The sequence below is a fragment of the Haemaphysalis longicornis genome, unplaced genomic scaffold (genome assembly GCF_048455015.1).
Source record: "Haemaphysalis longicornis isolate Haplotype H1 unplaced genomic scaffold, Haemaphysalis longicornis Haplotype H1 scaffold_7, whole genome shotgun sequence".
In the NCBI taxonomy this organism is placed as follows: domain Eukaryota; kingdom Metazoa; phylum Arthropoda; class Arachnida; order Ixodida; family Ixodidae; genus Haemaphysalis; species Haemaphysalis longicornis.
Genome location: NW_027526422.1, coordinates 88,731,190 through 88,756,514, shown reverse-complemented (window position 1 = coordinate 88,756,514; position 25,325 = coordinate 88,731,190).

Genomic DNA, 25,325 nt, shown 5'->3' with positions numbered 1-25,325 from the left:
AAGCACTGAAAAAAAAGCCTTCAAATAGTGACCGACTAAAAGAAGCCAATACAGAACATTATTGACAGTCCGAATCCAGGAGCGGCTCGAAACACTAAAGCCGAAAAACGCCAGCTGCCACATCACATCGCCTAGACTCCAGGTCATGAATCTTTGGAAGGAAACACGGGAGCGGACAGAACTGCGCGAGAATATTCAGACCGTCCACCGCACAGTACCACCACCTTCCAGACCTTCCCAAGCAATTTCGGGAAAATGATAGATAGAAATGAAAGCTCGAGCCTCTCTCCTCAAGCCTGACAAAAATCTCACAGCCACAGAAGCTCAGGTACTATGGCTGATTCAAAGAAACCCCTTCCCTAGCAACACAAGTTCTAGCCCAGATGTCTCCATGAAAATAGGTCAAGAAATGCAATAAGTGCGGGAAACCATCAAACTTCTTCCACGCAACCTTAGGTTGCCACATCATATAGCTTTCAGTACTCAACATTACAAATTTTTTTGACCGATGGGAGGCAGTTCTCCTCACTTTGGTAAAAAGGGAGCCGGTGTTGCAAGCCTGAAGAGGAGCGGACGAGACTGGGGCCCTGAACGAAGGGACACGCATGTAGCCAAATTTCAGCAACACTTTCCCAAATAATTGTTTTATGTCTCTCTCCCATTTGAAACCGAAACATCATTGCTGGCAACAGCGACTAAATAAATGATTCGTCCCATTTATTTTTTGTCCATCCCCTTGGTTCACCATCACGAGACTCACAGTCATCATCATAACAGCCAGAGTCATTGCAACGTTACAACCGTCACGAGAGCTCCCGTCGTCTCCCCTCAACGCGGTCGCCTTCGATGGCTGCCGCTGACAAGCCGCCGGCGCACGAAGACGTGCTCCATCTGCTTCAGTTTGAGTCCGTGGGTAAGCGGGTGCCCAGTGGTTTGAACAATGTGCGTCGCATCGTGCAGTACGCCATAGATCCCGAAGACGACGGCAGCACGTCCGGCCAGGACAAGCTGAGCGACACGCCCGCTGAGGTCTGGGTCCTCTGGGTGGGGCTGGTGGGGACCGTGCTGGCGCTCTTCGGGCTGCTCGTCTACTACCTCAGGCCAGCCGCCAGGGGAAGCGAGCACAAGCCGATGCTACTCCAACCACGGACGGGAGACGACGTGGCCATAGACATGGATTTCACCGAGGAGAATGCCAAGACGTACTTAATGCAGAACGTCATGCAGACGCTGAAGACGCTGGAGGACTGACAAGTACGTCAGTTATTGCTAGTTCAACGAAACTTTGCCCTTCGCCCCTGCCTCGCTCAAGGTGAACGTGCTACCCATTCAAATTATAAATAAGCCCCATTTATTTTCCTGCTCTGATCTCCCCCTAACGGTGGCTCATGGAAACTGTAACGCGACTTGAAACCCTCAGCATAACTAGAGGTATTGATCAGTTGTCTCTGCAACTGAAAAAATAAACTGTAAAGCGTACCCGGCCAGGACGAATAGGCCATAATGTGTTGTTTACAACTTTTATGCCTTTTTGGCTCGAATAAAAGTTCTCGCTACCCTACTTCCGCGTGCAATACAGGGTTAGGAACTACGCATACCGACAGGTAACTCGTTGAACTCCGGGTGTGTCACGCATTCAGTGCTGTTGTGTCATTTTGAAGTGCGGAACACTTTCGAGGTCATGCTTTTTGACTTGGCTCCTTTGGAGCCACGGCACTGTGGCTAGATACCGTGGCTCCTTTGGAGCCACGGTATCTAGCCACAGCTGTCACACGGTGTAATGCAGTCAAACAAAGCCTTCGAAAAACTCATCCCTTTTCCTGGTCGGGATCAAACCGAGGTCCCTCGCGTTACGAAGCCGGTGTCAATCCCATTTCGCCACGTGCGCATGCGTTACTTCTATGCGGTTGGACTTTGTTTGCGCTATGCTGTTGCCGCGGAGGCCGGCATTGCTGGACCGCAAATAACTACAGAAAAATATAAACCAAAGAAACATCACAAATTAACCATTAATTATCCCAAAATAATGAAAACGCATTCCCGTGGCTCTTTATAGGCCCACCGCACCCTACAGGGGCTGTGGTTCCCTCTTTTGACTACTTTCTGTATCAACACCAGGCTGATACTTAAACTACTCAAGAGAGGGAGCCACATCCCCCAAAACTGCAAAAAATGCGGCGTGCCAGCCATGCTGTTCCACGCCACATGGTCCTGTCCAATAATATGGGGAACAGGCACCAGCAACTCCTCAACGCAGCCTACTACACCGGATACATGGGAGGCGGCCCTAGCAAGCTCATCCCTAAAGGACCAACTCAACCTGCTAGAGAGAGCGAAGACAGGCGCTTTTAGCCACTGGGGCCCTGGACCTAGGGTTCCACCCATGAAATCCACTCCACTCTATCCCCTACCCCGTTCCCGCCTTTTCTTATTCCTCAATAAACTTTGTTCAGTCAGTCAGTCAGAATCCCTTCTCCGCCCTTGAAAGTTTTCACGCTGAGTGGAACTGCTCCAACTTTTTATTTTTGTGCCCGTTGGTTTTTTCCGGCAGTTTAGCCTGATCATTTGCATAAGTTGCCACTTCACCGTCTTGTTAATCGTGAGATCAACGTGTAAAGGGTTAGTAATGTGCCTCGGCTTCTCTTTTCAGCAGCGCTCCCATAACAGGGTAACAGGGCAAAACCGTTTTTTTTTTGCTCAAGATTCCGCCGCCCCTCGGATGCGCTCATATGGGTAGGGAGAAAGAGAGAAAAAAGATCTATTCGCCCAGAGGCAGCGAGATTTGGGCTAGTTTTACCGGGTTAGTACGCCAGGAGATTTTCGTATCCGGAAGGATCTTCAGCGATCTCGTCAAGGTTTAAAGTGTGGCCGCTGACGCGTGGGTCGCTGCGCACAGTTACGCGAAATAGAGGTGAGGAAAATAGTTCCAATCAATTTCAACGTGTCACCGCTCTGTAAACGCTGTAGAGCAGAATCTCGGTATCAAGAACAGGAGAAATTGGCCACGTTTGGTCCCTCCGAAACGAGGAGGCCGTTTTAGAAAACTGAGAAACATGGCTAGCAATACGCGGGAAAAGAAGGCGAGCCCTTTGGCTCTAGCCACGAATACCACCGGCGCCACGAGCAGTGATACTATCAATGTGAATGATATTCCTGCTAAAACTTCATAGATCATCATCATCATGTGAATGATATTCCTGTTAAAACTTCATAGATCATCATTGCTGCACCGATGATATCATCATCATCGGCGCGCGTATTCGAGAGAGCAGCTCTAGCTCTAGCTGCTTCGTCTTTTACATTTTACTTTTGCATTTTACGTTTTACTTCTTTTACATTTTAGTGCCGAAATCCGGCCTTCCTACAATTTGGGTTTCGGCACCAAAATATGCAAGAGGAGAAAAGGCCCGGGCCGCGACGCCCCGCTGATAAAACTGGTGAATTAGAGAAAGACGAAGCAGCTAGAGCTAGAGCTGCTCACGCGAATACGGGTACCGACGATGATCATTTCATTGGTGCAGCGAAGATGATCATCTATGAAGTTTTAGCATCTGGAGATTGCGCCGGTGACGTGGGATTCGATGAGCAGCCGCCTGTCTTTTTTCTGGTCATCTCGGCGGACGCTTTAAATGCCTGCGAGAGTAAGGCGTCTTGAGTTTGAAGGTCAAGCGCAGGCAATGAAGGTGTCGCATTTTCAGGCTCTGCTTGCGATTTGAAATCTGTTGGAGGCGACGATAGACAGATCAGGTTTTGAAATTAAAGGGATCGTAGTTCTGCTCCGTCGGGTAAAAAACGTCAAAATTTTCTGATGAATTCAATGTCTCGGTGATCAGGCACTGTTTTTTAGTGTTGGCTTTTCTGTCTTTGATTTGATAGTATAAGAGGCCTCTGACATGAGTAACTTCTCATTCATAATCAAGGTTGGTTGAAACTTCATCAGCTAAGTCTTGGACGTCGACGAACCGTCCAATTTTCTCATTAAAATGCAGTTTTCCGTAGCTCGAGCCGAAAACTCTTCAACCCATGGTATACATCACTTGTCATTATGGAGAATTTTCACGCTACGTGAACCCATCGGGGAAAATCGTCGCAGATGAGGAGTCATCATCATTTTTATACACATAGGCCCTCACGTCAGAAAGAACGAAACCTGGTTCCTCCAGTTCGATAACAGAATGAATCTGGGCACTTCCCGCTCCAGGATACCAAAACACACACCGGGGTAAGCAGGCGCCTCTCTGTAATGACCCTCAAGTGTGGGTCATTACAGATGTTAGCAGAGAAATTACAATGTTAGCAGATTAGACAAATTACAATGTTACAATTACAATGTTAGACAAATTACAATGTTAGCAGACAAATAACCATAAATGAAAATAGGCAACGTGTTTGCCCTCCCTTCGCGCGAAAGCATACCCCACCATCTGTAAAGTCAGTGAGGCTCTAAGTGAGGCAGCCGCGATATCGCGTGGATGTGCGGATCGCGGGTGTAGAGCTCGTGGAGGTGGAGAGATCGAGGGTGCTGTCCCGAAGGAGGTAATGAAGAGCTCGCGGCGGAGCGCGATTATACGCAGGACACGCGCCACTCAAAGTCAGAGCGAACCCGCATGAGATGTACAACCCGGAGAAGAGCACAGGAATTAGCCAAATAAAGGTAACACTCACGAAAAACAGAATCCTTTTTATACATCCTACGCGCTTGCGTGCAATTCGCATCCACAAACTCACACGTCCTTGTCATTGTTCCTACTTTGGTGGCTAAAGTAGGCCCCAGCTCAACATCTTCTCAAGTAAGCCCTACAGATTGATTCACTTGGTACGTATGCGATGAAAGCCTAAATTATCTCCACACAACTCCCCTGAAAAATTCGGGCCTTACAAGTGCTTTCAACCACCTATTTCAGAGAAACACATTATATGGAACTTAAGAGGTTGAATTGCTTGGGACAGTAACATCAGTCACCCGACTTGAACTGAAATTGTGGTAAAACCGGGGATACAACCAGCAACGCTTCGAGCCTGAAGTAGCGACATGCGTGATTGCATTGGGAGGAAACCGTAGAAAGGAGACAGCCAAACGAGAGGTACGCCCCTTCGTAGTCATCCATAGCGGACGGGTTCTTTTGTCTAAGTCCGCACGAAGTAGTAGGTTGTGCAAAATGCACAAATTTGAGAGCTGAGTGCTCACTTTGCTTTTATACCCGGCAGCCTTGTGTAGTGAGGTGAACATTCAATGGTAGCCTTCCATCCGCTCCAAACGAATTAGAAATTCCGCGTGGTGTACTGAGAATGGGGCAGATAATTAGGCGGGGGACTACCGGCCGCGAATTAACCCACTGTTTGCTCACTAGGATTGGCACCGTGTCTACCACGCGAGCGTTTATTATCACGATGCATGAAGACATCGGCACACACATAAGGTGGTTTTTGGACGCCTGGAAAAACAACGCGTTATTTTTTAAGAAACTCGGTATTGGACTTACCAAGTGTTTTGGACATCGGTAAGTGTACTTCGTGCCAAGAATGAACGTACACGTGTGCCGATCCGGGAATTATAGTAAGCGGCTTATTACGCAGTGTCTCTCTGTTGCAAGCTTATGAAGTGGCAGGTAGGCTTAAGGAACTGGCGGTAACAACAAGCTTTAAGCACGCCCCAAAATTCTCATCCGCTGTGCTCGAGTGTTTATGAACCATACAAAAAGGTAATAATGCACCCATTTTACAACTCAATAATCCACGCTGTCTTCCATTTCTTTGCCAACTGTGGTATCGCTCGAACACCGTTACATGTTATGATTTCTTTTCCCCTTTTCCGCTGCAGGGCGAATAAAGGGGAGACCTCAAGCAAAGAGCTCATGTATAGAAAGGTGGCAAGCTGGGGGACTACTAAGATACCGTAAGGAAATGAAGCTGAGAAAACTAAGTAAACAGAATGGACTTTGGCAAGCTGCCCATAGGAAAAATGCCGCCCGTTTTATCCAGCACGTTTCCTACTGTTTTGTCATATATGTTGTATTTAACCCGGCGGCTGTGGTCATGCGGTTTATCACACCATAGTTTGTCCATGTTACGTATACAACCATTGACCGAGCGCAGCCACCGTACTATCATCTTCACTCTGAAAGAGAGAGAGAGAGAGAGAGAGAGAGAGAGAGAGAGAGAGATATAACTTTCTTAAAGAAAAACGAGCCAAGTGGTCGGTTTCCTCAGTCCAGGACCCCGTTTGAGCCTCAGGCCGTCTCAGCCCAGTGAATCAGCCGAAGCTGTTCTTCGGCGCTCTAGCGGGCCATTCCTCCCTCCCACTGCTCAACCGAGGGGTTACAAATCGCGGAAAGTGAGGGGTTGAGCTGGCACTCCCACACTAGTTCTGAAAGAGGCTGAAAGTTGGGATAGCCGCTTGCACCTGCAGATGAAGTGCCCCAGTTTCGGGGCTGTAAGGTCGCTTTATTGCGATCTTGGGGCGTACAGTTGTTTAGAGAGACAATGAGAGTATCCTCCTCGCCCTCGACATCTCCCCTCACCCCCCCGCTATCAATTGCCGCGCTTCATTGGCTCAAGCGCGAAATGTGATCAGCACCCTCGCATTATCCCGCTATTTCTGCTGTCCCTTGAAACGATTTTATTATGAAGTGGAAAACCCCTGGCACACACACACACATACACACACACACACACACACACACACACACGCACACACACACACACACACACACACACACACACACACATATATATATATATATATATATATATATGTCTCATCTTGCGAGGTCACCCCGATTGCAGGGCAGTGGCAACTTTCGAGTATGTTGACCAGCTTCTCGAAGTTTTCTGAATCGCAATTTATAATAACTTCATGTAAACAAAAACCAAAAAAAGCTAATGGTGCACAAAGGCTTCCCTTTTGAAGTCAGAATGAGGTAGCAACGCTTGTGGAATTTTGAAAGCTCGTGCGTGGGTGGGTTTGCTTACGTCGCTGCCACAGGGAATCGGTTAATCGGCCATAATCGTGTGACGTCTGCTCTTACTGGCAAATGCTATTAAGTGGGTGCGTGAAATTTCAGGATAGGTATGTCGACGTCGCAGTCCAATTGAAAGTTGTGTATTGGCCGCGGGGCACTGTAGTTGTCATAATAATTTGCTAATCCCCTTTGAATGCCTGCGTGGAAATTGCGAGTGGGTAAGTTGACGTCACGTATAGCTGAAAATTGTAGAATGGGCAGCGAGCTGCCAATGACTGCTGTTCTTGTCACCGACCAATGCATTTCACTGGGCACAGTGTCGGGCATATATTGGTGCGAAGGCCTTTAGATCCCCATTCTGTGAAAATACGTCGTTGTTGTTGCTTGCCGGTGAAGTAAATAGCCTCCACTGTAAATAGTAAACGAAAACTTTCTCAGGCAATTAAGTCTGCTGTTTATGCTTTAAAAGCGAAACCCCAAAGCTGCTAAGAAAACCTTGAGTGCTGCATCGCATTTCGTCTCTTTCTTTCCTTTAGTTTTTTGTTCTTTTGCACAAATTACTTCTAACTTTTCGGCTACACAATGTCTGCATCTTTTCTGAAGTTTTATTTCTCCTTCTTACGCGGAAGGCACGCACTATTCTGCCACTTTTACGTTCCCAATTCAGAGTTTTGGGAATCTTATGAAGCGGGCCCATTAGTAACTCAAAGCTCCCGATTCCTGGCCAATCCCCTCATTGGGTATGTGCGAAAAAGACAGGAACAACAACAGCAGCAACGACGACGACGGTGACGACGACGACGACGACGACAACAACAAAAACAACAGCGACAAAAACAGCAACAGTAACAGCAGCAGCAACAACAGTAACAACAACAACAACGATGATGACTACGACGACAACAACAACTTCTGTTCTGTCGCTAGCAACGTGCTCTACACGTTTCGACCATGACTCATATTTCCGGCGCAAACTACTTTTGCAGAAGAGCTCACGCAGCTTCTGTCGCATGTCTGAGCTTCGGGTGTTTCCACCTCTAACGCTGGTCTATTTCTGCAGCCTTTCACGCAACCCAATCTTGTGCAAACAAAAACACCTTCAAGTATTTTTACTGGATAAAGAAAAAAAGAAAAACAAGACCGCTTATCGAACTATGGGAGCGAAAAGTGAGAACATCGTTGGAAAAGCAGTCTCTTGACACACCAAGGTGGGTGAAGTCATCGCTTAGAAGCTCGTATCATAAGAATGTGTTGCTGACATACTTTCGTGATAATATTGATTCCCACGTTCGCCAGCCACCAAGCCCACCGCCCTCGCAAGTTTTAAAAGTAGGATTCGGGGTCACCGACCACTTCTCCTGGGAGCGTCAACATTCAGCAAGTCCTCGCGGTTATTGCAGCGAGAGAGAAAGCACTTTATTGAGCTTTGCGCGGTTAGAAGGCGGTTGTGGCTGCCGGATTATGCCGGGCAGCGTCGGCGGCGGCTCTGATGACCAGGGAGATTGGACCTCCTGGTCTGAGTTCGCCAGTGCCTCCTCCCACTGTTCATTGGAGGAAATGGGGGAGAAAGGGTCTTTGATGCATCCCCGTATGATGTGGGGAAGGGGGGCGAGGGGTCCGCATGCTTTACAGTTTGGTAAGGGGTGAAAGGAAGACTGGATGAGGTGGAGCTTGGATGGGTTCGGAAAGGTGTTCGTTTGGAGGAGTCTCCACGTGTGCTCTTGTGCGGGTGTCAGCAGCACGTTGGTTGAGGAAAGTTTTCTGTGGGAGAGGCGGTAGTGTATGGTTATTTCTTAGACCATTGTGTCTCTGGCGGATCTGGCACCATGGTAGGAGAACGTGCTCGCCCCGGCTTGGATACTAAACCCTTGAGCCATACTGTGGTCGGCCTCGTTACCCTCCTGTATGTGTTGTATGTTTCTTACTTCATCTTTGTCTGCTTGGCGCCCCCCTTTTAATATTTCCAATATTATTATTATCTCCAGGCCAGCGGGCGCCGGAACCCATACGAGTTCTACTGGGGACTGTGGTGGGTGCTGTTGGATAATTTGGTTGCCTGCGGCGATAATAGGCCTGCCGCAAACTTTTGAATAGCCGCCTTAGAATGAAAGGTTATGGTCGTAGGGGTTGGCCTCTGTGCGAATCGTGTCTCCTGTTTACACAAGCTTGAAACATTAAACCGTCGTAGTACCGCAAAAGTTAGGAAAGTAAACAAGAATGCTTATTTGGGAACTGACCGTAGTAAGTGTACTCATTTTGCGGCGCATTATGTGCATCTAGCGTTAAAAAAACGAGTTGATTAAATGTTTCTCAAACTGGGTTAGCACTTGCTACACAACAATCAGAAAAGTTGATACACTCAGTGGTTGACAAACATGTTGACCACATTTTGCTCACAAGAAGCTCGAAGCTATGATCCTGCAATTATAGGCCTTGCTTGCTTCCCGGTTGGTTCATGACGTTGAAAAAGAAATAGCGCACACAAAGCGAGCCCAATAGTTGTTTTTTAAAGCTTCCTTACAGTGCACGAGATTAACTGACGCATGCACAAAAATCAAATGTTGGAGAATGAGATTGGATTGGATGGGAAAACCTTTTTACTACAATCTGACTGGGCGAGCCCGTGGGTGGACGTCCTAGTTCGGCTGTGTTTGCTGTGCTGCGGCGAGACGGCCCCGCGACACCAGAAACTCCTGATCCCGCAAATGTGATTCCAAGCGTAAGATCTGACTCAGCAGTTTGGTCTGCACCGTGTCACCATGAAATGCGAGCATGACGTTCTGCAATGCGCAGGGCCAAGGTGCCGGTCACTCTTGTGAGTCAGACTGTATGCACGCTAACCCCGTTCGCTTAATGTTCCTTGGAGGCATACATTCCTCACTTCAGTGCATTGCAGGGAAGCTTAACCACAGGGTTGCCTTTGACTCCAGCATATTTAATTATGCAGATTTGCGGACGGAGCTTCACTTGTGTTAACACGAAGTCCCCAGTTGTGCTTCCACCAAAGCAAAACGCTGCCAGATCTCTCGGGACGACACCCACGACGCTAGAAAAGCTTGCTTGTCGCTCTGAGGCTTTGAGCTGCAATCGCCACAGGAGAAGAAAACGTGTTTATGAGATGAAACTGCTTTGACGAGCAGATTGACAAAAAGAAATTAAAGCAAGAGAATTTCGCGTATGCAAAGCTACGCTTGTTTTTTTTATTATTTTTCGGGTAAAAAAAAGATTCTCTTAGATCTTGGTTGCGCCTGTAAAAAGAGCGAGTTGCTGGTATTGCAGGCGGTGCGTGAAATGACATTTCTGAAAAAATATTTTTGTACACTCCATTAAAGAACATCGTTCGAGAGACGCCGTCTCTATATATTAAAGAGTATTTACCTATCGGCCCGTGTGTATTATAGCGCAGCCCGGCTCCGGTTCCCTTTTCAGAGAATAGTATTTGTAAAGGGGTTAATAAATTTCGCGGCTCATGCATTCTCTGCCGATGTTATCCGAACCACAATCATTCATAAATTTCGCCTGAGCAACATGAAAGGCGGACGAGAAAAAGGATATGTAAATATATTGACCAGGAGTCGTTTTGAAAACCATTCCCTACTACTTTATTTTACCTTTATTAAGTTCAGCCCTGATGTTTCTTTCTTTCTGTCGTTTACCGTCTTGCGAGCCTCTACACTGATGCCACAGAAACAGCAATTTGCCATCGCATTTTATACTTTCTCTAGCATTGATTGGTGCGGGTTGTAACACAGCAATATTCCTACACTTGAAGCGTGGTGCATGCTTTACCGCACTATTCCTTCGCTGCACTTTCATGTGCAAGGTAAGTAGGTTGCCTCATTTTATATATTAAATTTCACTTAATTCAGCGGTCGCCTATTTTGGGTGCTGCTTTCCACCCCTTGAAATTGTTTTTATTCGGTATACGAGTTTCAGAATAGCTCGGCGATTATTAAGGTTGTATTCAGAAGCGACTCAATACCTGCAGGACTACGAATATGTGTAACCGACACATACGCTATATTAAATGCGTGCCAAACCGCTTTCTGGAAGGAGTAGACAAACTGAACACATCACTGCAACCGTACATTTCCGGGAGCTTATCTGACATTTAGTAGTTCAAGTTTCGTCAGGAAGCAGGGGCGGGTATTCTGAGCGATTAGACTGCCTTGAAAGAGCAGTCGTTGCGGCGTATAAAAGCCGCGCCCCAAAAGAAATGCTGCATGAATGCGCCAGGGTTGTAAGAAAACTAAAGGAATCTCATAAAAAGGGTTGTTTATTCGTTGGTGTGGGCGCTCCACAAGGACCTAAAGGTCTTCCCTTTGTCTCTTTTGCCATTTTGTATTTTTTCGAGCCTTTCGTTTGTTGTCGTCCTTTTCAGTTACTCGCAAGGTATATACGAATAAATACCGTTACGATATAGTGGGCAGAGAAAAAGCCGTTAAATTTATTTATTCGTGTACAAATACCGCTATCCGAATAAGAAACTGAATGCGGGCTGCGGTATAATACACATGTACAGGAAAGAGATGAACTTCAGAAGAGGTGGTGTACATTGATAGCCTGGTTTTGCGGATCGTCTGGCAAACAGTTGGTTCTTCAAAGATGCTCTTTGATGCATCGCTGGAATGGCAGCAACTTGCCCTTATTCCGGACCCAACCAAGTGGCAAGGTCCTTTTTTAATGCAAAAATAGCAAGATTCAACTCTTATCTGTATATATTACGTTTTATGCTTGCTTGCGTGCTTTCACAAAAATTTTGGTTCAGCCACACAGCATGTGAATGGAACGTGCATCCCCTCGGAAGGGCATTGCATTCTCATGCGGCAAATAATGTCAGCCCAAAAGGCAACACGAGCACGTTTAACTAAAAGCATATGTCTAGTTCAGTGAAAATTTCCATCCGATTGATTTACTGTAGGCGCAAATGTCGGCTTCGTTTTGACAGCAGTGAGGCCTCGGCCAGAATTTTGCGGAATTAAATAGATTACCACAGTAGAAAAAACGATTCAAAGGACTCGTAAATTTAAAGAATAGCCTGAAAAAAAATGCTTAGAACGTATCTTTCAGCTCCTTATAAAAAAATACCGTCAAAAATTTTTGTCAACCAATCAATGCAACGAAGTTCCTGAGTGTTGTGTAGTAAGTGGTCACCAGTTTTGGAAATAATTTAATGAACGTATATTGCTAAAAATAGATACATGTAAAGTGTGCCAAATGTGGCGTCCTGCCTAGTACAGCTGTTATTGCTCGGCCAATAATTCCCATGCATGGGAAACGAATAAAAGGGCGTGTGCCGCGTTCTGCTGGCGCGTATACATCAACGCTTCCTAGCTCCAAGCCAAATTTTGGAATGAACGTTGCTCGTATACGGCAACTTTCCTGCTATTTTATCCGAACCACGCAGCACTACCACAACAAATGAATTCAGTGTAGCTGGATTAGAAGATAAGAAATAAGCACTATTGTAAAATAGCCCTAAGTAGTCATGCACTACCATTTTCCAGAGCTGCCGCTTCTCATGGTACTGTCTACGTTGCAGAAGCCCTCGAGAAGCAGTCGGTGTTCTCGAGTTCTACGGAATGGTCGCCAGTGTGTCAGGCTAGGCTGTGTGATAACGTTGGGCTTGATATTTTCGTAATGGTTTGCCTGCAAAGACATTATATGCGACTTGATACTGAGAGATGGCGTCTGTGTATTTATATCCCCACTGAATGTCTTGAAGGTCTTTTAATACGAAATGATTACATGTCCCACTGAGCGGAAACACCGGCGTCCGGCGCCCATGCTTGTAGCACCTAAACGACCCTAAAATAATCAACGGCGCAAAGAGAATTCAAATGAAGAAATTGAGTGGAAAAGAAAATTACGCAAACTGTGTTCCGCATGGGAATCAAACCTAGGTGGCGGGAATGAGAGACCGCACGCATGCTTCAAAAGCGTTTCACTCAAAGACTGTGGATTACTGAACATCGACCTAATGCGTGCGTTACGGACATGTACTCAGAGAACTTAGACAACCGGCTCATGCAGATCTCCGTACAACTAGTTTGACGTTGACCGGTACATCAGTAGGACAAACGTACCCACTCAGGTGAAATGGCCAGTGGCGACGACTGTAGCCTACATCAGGTGACCGAATGCACGCATTGTGGACGTCGACTTGGAAAATGTCGACTACCAATGCACGCCTAACGACGCACGATGCGTTCGACGGTGCCTGGCACACCCACACGCTATATAATAAGGATGTGTTAAACCGGAATATAAGCATAGCAGCGTACCCACTCAGTGGATTGGCTGGGTACGATCACAGCTGCCGCCAACAGCCAAGAGCGGTTTCTCCAATTCCGGATTCAGGATTATAGCAAATTTTCTTAATCGGGAAACTGCTTTTCAGGAGCGGGCATTTGTTCTTCAATCTTCTTTTAATAAAATAGCATCGCTTGTGTGACTTAACATCGGAAACACTGATATTATAGCAAAGCTGCTTGGCGTTCTCTAATAGCAAGGCAAAGCTTCAAAGAACTTTTCAATGAAGTAGATCAATTCTCCTTCGTGCCAATTCATTTTTGCCGTGTTCTAGCACGCGCGCTATCTGCTAGAACTTTTTGTTACCTTTGAAATTGGAACGCTGTTATGAGAGGGTGCCGCGAGCGCTTTTTGTGTTTTGAGGTCAAAACATTTTTTTCAAGGCGTATTTTTTTATAGTATAGAAATAAAGTGACCACATATATTTAATTAAGGCAACAATGCAAATATCATTCTTGTATAAATGACGTACGTCTCTCAAATATGCGTTGGTTTTTCGGCTAAACATTTTTGGCGGATGTATACATTGGCACCAGATTTAGCAGCTTATGAATCCTCTGCCTATATAACGTGTCGTGTAAAAAATATATTAGCTTGTTGCACGTATGCTCGGCGCTTGCTCGCCCCTCGCTACGTTATTACATCTCCACATCGCTGCGCCCGCGTTACCACATCTCGTCCCGTCAAATTCTCGACCAACAATATTTTCCCTTTTCAAATCCCACGGGCTCTTAAGCTTGCGTACGTGTTTCAACGATGAACGGCCGTGACTAACAGTGAATTTTCTAGTGCTCAATTGGTAGTGGTGGTGGTGGCCCATAAAGTGGCGCATACCCACTCAGGGGGATTGGCCAAGAAGAGTTGTTTTTATGAATAAAAAGAACGAAATAGGCAAAAAAGTGCCATCGAAGAAATAATTTAGTATATAGGTTGAAGACAGAAATAGAAAAAGAAAGAGGAGCGACAGAGCCTGATCAGAATCATTTTAGCAAGGCAGACGAGCCGTCTCTGAAATAAAGGAATGAATGGCGTGACAGACATCCCCATGGCAGTGGCCGAGCTTCGTGCCTCCAAAAGACAAAAGCACTGGCAAGGTTAGTGGCATTCCAAGACGCCGCAGGAGAGCATCCAGCAGCCTTCTTCGGTGATGCGAAAATCGGCGGCAAAAAAGGAAGAAATGCTCATCCGATTCAATTTCATGGCAGAAGTGGCACAAGGGTGAGGTTGTTAGATCTGCCCGGTATAGGTACCTATTAAGTGGGGAACACCACAACGAAACGAAGTCAGCGAAACTTCGCACAAGCGAGTTTGGCAGAGGCTTCTTTTCCAACGAAACCTGAGGTGTTCGAGTTCCGGAGGTGTGCAGCCCGTGATCATACACGTCCTGGGCCAGCATGTATTGGCGATAAATTGTGTTTGCATTTCTTCGCTTTTGTTTCATCCTTTTTTGAACTGCACAACTACGACAGGCAAATTGGCCGGAATTCACGCAGCAGCTTCTCTTCATTGAAAGCTCCCCTCAGTGTGACCTATACTGATTGATTGATTGATTGATTGAAAGGTTTAACGCGCCGACGCAACGCAGGCGATGAGGTGCGCCGTAGTGGTTTAGAATAGAACCCGGGAATAGAACCCGCGTCCTCGTGCTCAGCAGCGCAACGCCTTAGCCACTGAGCCACCGCGGCGGGTAGTCTGGCCTGTACTACGGACATCCCGTCCCGTTCACTTGTGATCAGGCACGCATCAGGGTGATTCTTGTCCCATTCTGGCACGATACCGGGTTAGCGCAATGGCGACCTCGGCTAAAATCCCACACAAATCGAAATGTAGTTTTTATTTATTAATTTTTACAGCGAAGACGATGACTACGGTAGCTTTTAGTGTTTAATAAGGCAGCCAAGAGGGTTTTGCCTTAAAAGGAAGGCCGGAGGCCGCGCTGGAGAAGATGAGATGAGGACGGGTAGGATCGATGGACCAAAAGGATTCGTAGGATAACACTGAGTGGTTAAGCAGGGGCAGCACGGGTTCTTCCACATCCGACCTGTTCGACACTGAATGGAACAGTCTGAATGGCTCTTCCACTGCTGCAGGTTATCGCTATATGGCTCGAGCTAAACGTCTCTCAGTAGCAAACTGTAAGGTTAGGGTGGTAGGGTGTTCGTTTAATGTGGGTAGTTTAATAGGGGTTCATGGATCTGTGTGTAAAGTGATATCACAGTTTAATAGGGGTTCATGGATCTGTGTGTGCAGAATGAAATCACGGTATCGAGATAATCTGTGGCCTATCCAGATAACGTAGTGTTCACCTGCCTTGGCGTTTTTTTTTTACAGTACGGCCGTTTTGATTTGATGTGCCGTTACTAGCATTATCTGACAGTTTCAGGTAAAAGTGTTTCACCTGCGCAGAATTCATTGATAAAAAATTCTTGAGTTCTGGCGAGTGATGGCTTGTTCCAAATGTGACCGGTCGGCGCAAATTGCTTGCCGAGTTTTTCGATGCGTATGTCCCCTGTGTATGCGGGTGGCTGGTGATATGGTAAGGTCATCGGTCACGTCAAAGCAGTCATGAAGGTCGGCGGCCGTGGGCACAGAGAGGTTAGTGTAGGAGAGGAGGGAGCTAGTCTCCTGAGCAGCCTCTTAGCAGCTTTCTGAGCTACCTGATTCCCGGGTGCCGTTAAATCAGGACCATGTGTTCCAGTTATGGGGCCATTGTTTGCCGGATGATTGGGTTTTACTAGGAGTGCATCGAACATGGTCGCCGAAGTTCTTGAAGTGCCTGGTAGTAATCGCTAAATATTCTCGTCATTTTGGCGCTTGGTTGATGGTGGTCGCACATGGTTGTGCGATCAGGAAACTCGACCATCTCCTCCGTGGGGTAGTAGTGAGAAGAGATGGCGCAGACTCCAACTCTGCCCACAGCCGCCTCCGTGTGGTGTTCTACGGACAACGCCGGTGCCGTTGGGTGTGTACAGGTGGCTGAAGGGGTGTGTTGCTTTGGCCCTTGCGGTCGTGTGGCGGAAAATCGAGTAGCTCGTTCCCTCATGGAGGGCGTGGCTCATGCAGCCATAGTTCCCCGACCACCACACAATCTGGGGTGCGGGAAATCCCAGCTATGACTTCCACTCCCAGTCCATCCAGGGTGGTCACTGACTTTGACACTTTCCCAATCTAGCGAATCGTGCACGAGGCCGCAAACGGTGGTACGAAACCATAAGTACCTTGATGGACCCAGGTACACTCACTCGTTTAAGATTGCCCTATGGAGAGTCAGTAAGATTTTTGCCGCTGCGTGCGCTTGTGGTATCGCTTGTGGGCTAGTCTCCTGTTGCGGGAAGTGCTTGCGCAGCCGTACAGGGAGCACGTGGGGCCTTGCGTGCCCTGTTAGGGCGATGGATGGAGTATTCCCAGTCACTTGCCACTCGGCAGGTGGTTCTCCGGCGGTCAATTAGTGACAAGAGCCACCCCTACCTCCGCTAACTTGACCACTTCAGCTCATCAACAGGCAGATGAGGATACAGCCCTCTGCCATTCAGAAGCAGCAGAAAATACGGCGAGTTATGATATTTCGCCATTTCCTCTTCAGGATGACCGTTCAGGCATCGTTGTTGCGCCCACCATCTCTGGGGTCCTAGCGGGGTCAGGGAAATTTCCCCGCACTGTGTCCACCAACAACCCCACAAACTTGTGAGCGGCTGATAAATCAAAGTATATAGTCAAGAGCATGGGTTATTTTGAAGCAGTTCTGCTTCCATGGGTGTGAGAAGAATTTTGGAGTACCGTGCGCACATAAGGGCTCGGTCATCTGAGCAAACCCACGCAGTTAAGACATTCGTTGGTGTCAGGCGGGCATTAGTATAAAGATTGATTTCGATTGGTTGCAGGGTGTAACGCGCCGGCGCAACGCAGGCGATGAGGCGCGCCGTAGTCGAGAGCTCCGGATTAATTTTGACCCCCTGGGGATCTTTAACGGGCTCCGAAAGCTAAGAACACATGGGCATTTTAGCTTCTCGCCTCCACCAGAAAAGCGGCCGCCGTGGACTGGAATCGAACCCGCGTCCTCGTACTGAGCAGCACCACGCCTTAACCACTGAGCCATCGCGGCGGCTATAAAAATTAATTTCGTCACATTGTTTAGCTGTGGGCGGTCTGTGACAATGTGTCGGTCAAAAAGCCAGGCTCTTCTTATAGCAGTATGGACAGTACTGCTATGTCGCAATTTTCTGCATTGTTGGCGGCCGCAACCTCGGGCATCACGCAACGTCGCCGTTCAAGCAAGTGCTTCACATACGAGGAAAAGAAGCGTATTAGCAGTTCGACGTACAATGAGTATGACATCAGTTGGCACATCAAAAGGCTCCTCTTGAAAGTTTTCTATCCTTAGACGTTAGCATAGGGTGTTAGGCCTAACGTCAGGCCTAGAGCTTGGACGTCGTCAACAAGTGACCATTAAAAAAAACGTGAATTATACCCGATATGCCTCGTGCTACGGACGCAGGTTGACATCATAGCGAATGAATGAATAAACATTTTTTGGAAGCAGAGTGGTTGGTCTTACTGTATAGCTCACAAGTTGGTCCCTCGGCCAGGACACCCCTGAGTCTGGCTTTCTACCGGGCCAGGTTGGTCCAATGAAGCTGGTCATACAGGCTCGACCTGGCCAGGGCTGCTTCTCACAGCTCAAATTTTTTCTGTGGTGTTGCGTCCACACTCCAATTATTGTTTCACTCCCATGTAAATCAAAGCATGAATTTAGGCCTAGGCGTAGTTCCGCTGTTAAGACACATCCCCAACTGTTGCTGCTGTTATTTTAGCAAAACGGTGACCCCAGAGAGACACACACACTCATTAGAGTTTATTAGACAATGCTAATTACCAGTAATGTATGCTACAGCAGCGCACGTTGCTAGAGACGCTGCTGGAGCGCGCATCAAGAATTCAATGACTAATTTGATCAATTGCTTGTAACTCAAGAACAACGAGGGTCGGCTACAAAAATATTTTTCCACGCTCCGGGTCATGAATGCATACTCTGAAGTTTAGCAAACGGTTACATACATCCACAATGTAGCACATACTCGGAAGCAATGTCGGACACCGCCTTATATGCACAAATGCGGACTGCTTTCTGGTGCTATTCCATGGCTTGCGCCGCCAAATCAAGTCATCACAGGATTTATAAAACATTCGGCACGCTCGCGCGTTACAGACATTTCTGAAGTGAAACGTTCGTATTTCATAGTTAGGATAAAGTTTTATTCAACTCGTGATTCGGTCGTGCCGTAATGTTATTTGACTGATGATAGTATTTAGTCTCCTGATAATAAACCGTTGTTTATAGACAGACGACTCTCCTCTAGCCCCTCTTTCCATCCTCCAAGCCTTCCCAGGAGAGGTAGCCGAGCAGGGGGAAGTCCGCTAACAGAACCAGTACATGTACACAAAACCGGGTAGGCAGGGAGGCCATGGCACGTTAGAGGCCGAGGGACGGGTAATCCTGGGGTGTTTGGCTTTGACGCTCTGCCCTGTATTTGGGCTATGGTGAGATGGAGAGGGCGCTAAAGATGGTGAGAAGAGGTGGCACCTACGCTCGGAGCTGCATTTCAGCCGCGGTGATGGGCACAGCGTTGTTCAGCAGCAACAGCAGAATCGTGGGAGTGAGAGAATGTCGCGTTAAATGAGACACAGCCGCTCCCACCGCCAATCACGTGGACACTGCCGGCCATGAAAACGAAGCAGTTTCCTGCATTCTTCGGACTATTGTTGTTGTTTTTGTTGTTGTTCCTTAACATTATTGGCGCATACCCAATCAGGGGATCGGCCAAACATCAGTCGTTAATTCGAATGAGATTACTGCCTAGGTGGATGATTCGGGGAAAATTAGAAAAATTTGGGAGCTTTTTATTCTTGTTTGAGGAATCGAGTTTGGAAATTAGTGAATATTGAAACAATAAATAAATAAATAAATAAATAAATAAATAAATAAATAAATAAGAAATGAAGAAGAAGAAGAAGAAGAAGAGGAAGAAGGAGGAGGAGGGGGAGGGGAGGGGGAGGAGGGGGAGGGGAGAAAAATAATACTAATAATAATAAAAAAAATTCAGAAATGGATGCTTTTGGGCTCTGGTGAGGTTCCAGAATAAGATACGAATTAGGTTGTGAATCTTTTGGAATTTTGTATGAAGCCCAGAAAGAGCAGAAGAAACATCACGGCGGCCATATCCAGTTTCTGAAGAGCCAAGTGGTAAAAGAGCCGGCACTGATAATGCCGACCCCAGGCGATGAAGCGGCACCTCGAGGAGCTGACGTCTGAGGACTACTCGGCGTTTTATCTTCTTTCTTTCGTGAATGCGTGCCACCTTATTAACAGAAACCGCTTCACTGGGCAACCCGCCACCATATGAATCTTTTAGACCATGAATCTTTGTCTAATACTTTGATTTCATCATCACGAGAATCACAGTCATCATCGCCACCACCTCAGCCGCTGCGACGGTGCAACATTCACCAGAACGACCGGCGCCCTCCTGCAACACGTTCGCCTCCGATGGCCGCGGATGAGCCGCCGGCGCACGAGGACGTGCTCAGCCTGCTTCAGGTCGAGTCCGTGGTGAAGCGGGTGCCGAGTGGCATGAACAACGTTCGCCGCATCGTGCAGTACGCCATGGACCCCGAAGACGACGGAAGCACGTCCGGCCAGGACAAGCTGAGCGCCGCGCCCGCCGAGGTCTGGGTCCTCTGGGTGGGGCTGGTGGTGACCGTGCTTGCGCTCGCAGGGCTGCTCGTCTACTACCTCAAGCCAGCCGCCAGGGGACGCGAGCACAAGCCGATGCTGCCCCAGCCACGGACGGGAGACGACGTGGCCATAGACATGGACTTCACCGAGGAGAATGCCAAGACGTACCTAATGCAGAACGTCATGCAGACGCTGAAGACGCTGGAGGACTGACAAGTACGGCACTTGTAACTGCGTCAGGGAAACCGTGGCGTTGCCACCGCCCACCTCCGAAGTTAATTTGGGGCTTCAGTCAAATTCTAACTATTAGCATGTGTCGCTTCCCCGTGGTGCCTGCCACCCAGCCTAATTGAATTCTAATGGGGACACTAACGCGACGTCGAACGCTCAGGATAACCTGACCTATTTGGTTGCTGTCTCTTAGCCCCTCAAAAAATAAATTATAACGCAAATCGGATGAATTAAGCAATAGGTTATAGCCCAAGCGTGATGGAGAAGTTGCGTTTTTCCTTTTGTTCATGAACTCGTTAGAAATGTCCTGTGACGTTATTCGTTCATCTAGATGATGCCCAGTCGAAAATTGTCTTTTTATATTGGTAGAACAAAATGGCAAATGAGACTTCCTGCACGCGCATTCTTCGCGCTGTTGGCTGTTACAGACTTGCCCGTTACAGGCATTGCGTTAAATTAATGAATGTAGCTACGTTGAACATACAAGTTTTCAAAGCGGCGTTATCCTAAGCCACTTATATCGCGCACTAGACCACATTGTGCGCTTTGAGTGTTTTTTTGGGGGTGAAAACAACCAAATAAATATTCATCACCATTATAGTGTAATGAAGGAGCCAGTAGGATTTGACAATGCTTCTATTGGGTACGCAAGAATGCGATTCTAACTTCTGCATTTTGCACTTCTTTTTTATTGGTAATATTGACAAAATGCAGCAGTCTGTCCCATGACTCTGCGGTGAACAGCATCATAACAGTACCTTACGCAAGGGTAAACCCGGTTGCTACCCTGGTATTTCCGACATATGTGTATCAGCCTTTAAAGAGCTATGACTCTTAAGGCGAAAGTTTAAGCATGCTCCGACTAGTGTTAAGCTCTTAGCCTATGAGACTTTCATCCGGTCAATACTTGAATATGCGTTTGTTGGGTGAGACCCGCAAATTAAAAAAGATGTCAACCAACTTGAGATGCTCCAAAGGAAATGCGTTTGTTTCATTTATGGCAAATATAGACGACAAGACTCCCTCACGCAACTCATGGCCGACAATATTGGAGGAAACTAAACAGTGTATTGCTTCTTCACAATATATTGAATAAAAAAGTTTCTTTGTCTATACCTACATTCCTTACGCCACTAACCACGAGAAGAACGTGTCACACATGAGAGCATGCTTTAGGGGCTATTTTTGCAAGGACTGGTCCATTTAAAACCTTTTTCCCGGGTACCATAGGAGACTGGAATTAGCTTTGTGATTCAATTCCAGCAGCGGAGTATTTTTCTGGAGCCGTGGAGCAGCACTTGTCTTGTTGAAACGATGGTATTGACGTAATACAGTCATGATATTTTGTTTCATATCAGTGTGTTGGTACGATTGACGTTGCATTCTGTTCAGCTTCGTGATTTATACTGTCGATGTGCTGTTTTTCCTTATGTTTTTAGCCAGATAGTGTTGCGTTTTTTTTTGTTATTGTTGCTTATACCGAACAATGATTTCGGTATTTTGAAGACTGGCCTTCAGCATTTTGAAATAAATAAATAAATAAATAAATAAATAAATAAATAAATAAATAAATAAATAAATAAATAAATAAATAAATAAATAAATAAATAAATAAATAAATAAATAAATAAATAAATAAATAAATAAAAATAAATAAATATCTGATAACGCCAATCCTATGATCCCCAGCTTCTTGTACCAATCGGTACTCCATGTTTCCATCTAATACATGTATACACGCACACAACGAGAATCTGTCGTGGTTCCTTCTCACGCCCTTCAAACCATTTGCTGAGCTAACAAAACATAACAGTGTATGCCCTTCGGTTGCTTTTATTTACAGTCCGAAGTAATTGCAATTGGCGCAAGTTCAGTCGACTTGTTGAAGGTAACTTGTGCGAAGGACGGCTTTATGACACTTCTGTTCTCATTAGTGTGTTTTAGCAAAAGGAACGAGTGTACCAGCCGCTATTCAAAACCTGAAAAGTGCATGCGAAAGCTGGCATTCTGTGAACATGATGCTTCATCGCAAAACACGACGCGGGATGTATACAAACATTGCAGGATGGATTTGATCACCGATGATTGTCTCGACAAGCGAAGCTGTTTTTTTTTCGGCTGCGAGAAATTACTGACACACTTACTTAGAATCATGTCGTATGATTAATGGCAATTCACTGGAATTTTAAATACTGCACAGGAACAAATGCTTCAGAAGCCAGTATGGCCCTTGTCGACAATATTAGAAGGCAATCGTGTCGGAGCTCAACTAGGACGCAGTTTCTTTGAGTAATGGGTAATAGTTTTATTCATTCATTCTTTGGACGCCGCCTTCAGCCGGACGTTTGGATATGATGAACGAAACGGTTGCGTTTCTTGTAAATGGCGTCTGTGGCGGAAACATTGAATACACGCGTTTGCCGATGCTGTTGTGCACGTCATAGATAATTGCCAGCATCGAGAAAAACGCCCATATAGGCGGTTTAGGAAACAGTAGCTGAGGTCTGCGTGACCGTAGCACACCACTTGTAAACTAGTTTCGATAAGTATTCTAAAGCATCCAAGCGAATGGAGAGGACTGCGTACTTTCGCTCCCCGTGCATGTGGAGTGGGCTCAACTCTTTGCGCCGAAGTCAGTAGAGTGTTTGAAGACAGAGCAAATGTGAAGGAGTGTGGACGGCTCCTACAGGCACGCACGGCAATGTTTTAGCTCACTTTGTTACGAGGTCTGAATTGCTAAAAGCGTTTCGCGATGAACGGGTCGCAAACTATAGAGCATCGCGCTGGAAAGAGAAGCCGCTCCTTTGGAATCCACAGGTACAGCCTTAGTCTCTGCGCGGACTCTTTTGCGTCGCCGGTTAGTGAAGTCGTGGTTTTCGATCAATTTGCAAACTTCTTCAGGCCTTTTATTCCGCACGTTCTTAACGTTCTTACGAATTGCACCGTGGGCGTTTTCTTTCGTTAATGGGAATATCAAGATACGCAGCAGCTACGCGTGAAGTCCTACCGTCATGGCGATGTAAATGAGGCTCATTCGAGGAGTGAGCGCTACGAAGTTTAAAGTTTGGTGGTGGTTCTTCGTTCATTTGATACTATTGTGGACACTGTTGCGGTAATGTCTAGCCGGTTGGCCAAGGACTCGCATTTACAAGCTAGAGAAGCGGGAGGAACGGACTCGAAACACCGCTAATGCGGCGACACCCACCTTCTCGATGGCAGGTGACGAGAACATACACAGAACAAAATGCAGGGCTTGCGAGTAGTTACGAAAGTGGCCTAGACCAGGTGGATCAGAATTTCTTACTTGCTGCAGTCTTAAGTACAAGAAAATGTCCCGTCAACATGGGGATAGTCATGCCTTTCCTGGTGAAGCCCGAAAACTCACGTGTCGTTGCCGCTTGACAGCGGTTCTGGCGAAATATCAGGCTTACGGTTGACCCGTTGAGGCTCCTTTTTGGGACCGGAAAAAGCTTTAGCACGGGTGTCCCGCTCAGGCCAGCGCTCCGGTCTCGGTGATACCTGAACACTGGTATGCGTTGAGGCTTGACCTCGGCTCTTGAGAAAGCACGAACTCGCGGTTGTACCGTTAAGGCTCAACCTCGTGTCCCGTGGAGGCTCTAGCGAGGTGTTTTGTTGAGGCTTGTTCTCCGATACCGGTGAAGCCCCGACCTCGGTATGCCGTTGCGGCTCGTCCTCGGATCCAGTAACGCCCGATCACTGGTGTGACGTTGAGGCACCATTCCGGTCCCGGAGAAGTTTGCTCATGGGGTGCCGTTGTTACTGGAATTGTAATTACCAGCGCAGAGTCCTGTCGGCGGGTCAGAGCAGCAGTGTCTCGTCTGAGAAGGTTCCGGCCTGTACCCTGGTGTATTCACGCTCCATAAGCACGCTGTTGCATTCTGGTATCTCTCGGGAACTAAGCGAGCACACACACGTTTACGGGTTTTGGATCCCTTTCCATTTTGAAATTTTAGTCACCTTGCGTAGGGTGTGGGCAAATAAGGGTGCCCTGGTTTCAGCTTTACTGCTTAAGCTGGAAGTACTTGTGAGCATTTCACCCACTTCTTTAAGTTCGCACTATCGAGTGCAGAGTCCAGTTCCGTGTCATTACACACATTGTAGCCGTTTTTTTATCGTATGTATTGTTCGCAACAGCAGTAAGTTACCCTCTTTTAACGTATGCTCCAATGTTGTTCCCTGCAGGGGGTTTAGAGCTTTGCAAACGACGGAAATCGCCCGGCCAAGCGTAGATTACGGAAGCTCAGAACAACGCGCACTGTTTTGCCACCCACGCGAATCTAAATTTCGTTTTAGAAAAAAAAAAGTGAAATTGTAAACACAAGCAGCAAGCGTAAAAGTTCAAAATTTGGTGTGCGGGAAAACTGGTAGATTCTCGAGAGGACGATTTTATCGCCAAGCTTTATACCATATCCCGATCTCCAGCCGGCTGGGCCATACACTTTATGACTACAGAAATGAAAATACGGAAGGCCGGAAATTGACGTCAGAAGGAGAACACAGTGTGCCGGAAGGGGAAACGATGCGTAGGGGGAACAGGCCTCGAATTTGAACGGTTCCCGGAGGAGCGTTAACAAAAAGGAGGCCGATATCAAAATGGCGGGAAAAAACAAAATAGCGCCCGGAGCGTGGACTGCAACATTGCCGACTATAAATTTTTCGACTCGCACCGCTGCGTGCTTCTTTCTTGTTCTTTCGATTTTTAAGTGCAGCTTGAAAACGTTACTGTAATTCCGTCTTTCGTTGTTAGTTTTGAGTATAGCTTGCATCGGTCGGTAAGCGGACTTACCCTGTATCGTTTTTAAACCATGATTAATAGAGGATTCTTTTACAAAGGGGGAAGCGCAAGAGCTCAAAAATTGATCTGCGGCGAAACATATGCACCGGCACGTGAAGTGATGAGCCGACTTACGTGTTCCTTTGTTTTATTTACATCGACACGTCGCAGCGTGCCGTATACGAGAACGGAGCGGTATATGTGTAACATCAACGTTATTTCCTCCTAGCCATACCCATTCGGCCCAAGGGACCCATCTGTATCCTTAAAACTGCGCCGGAAAACAGTATGT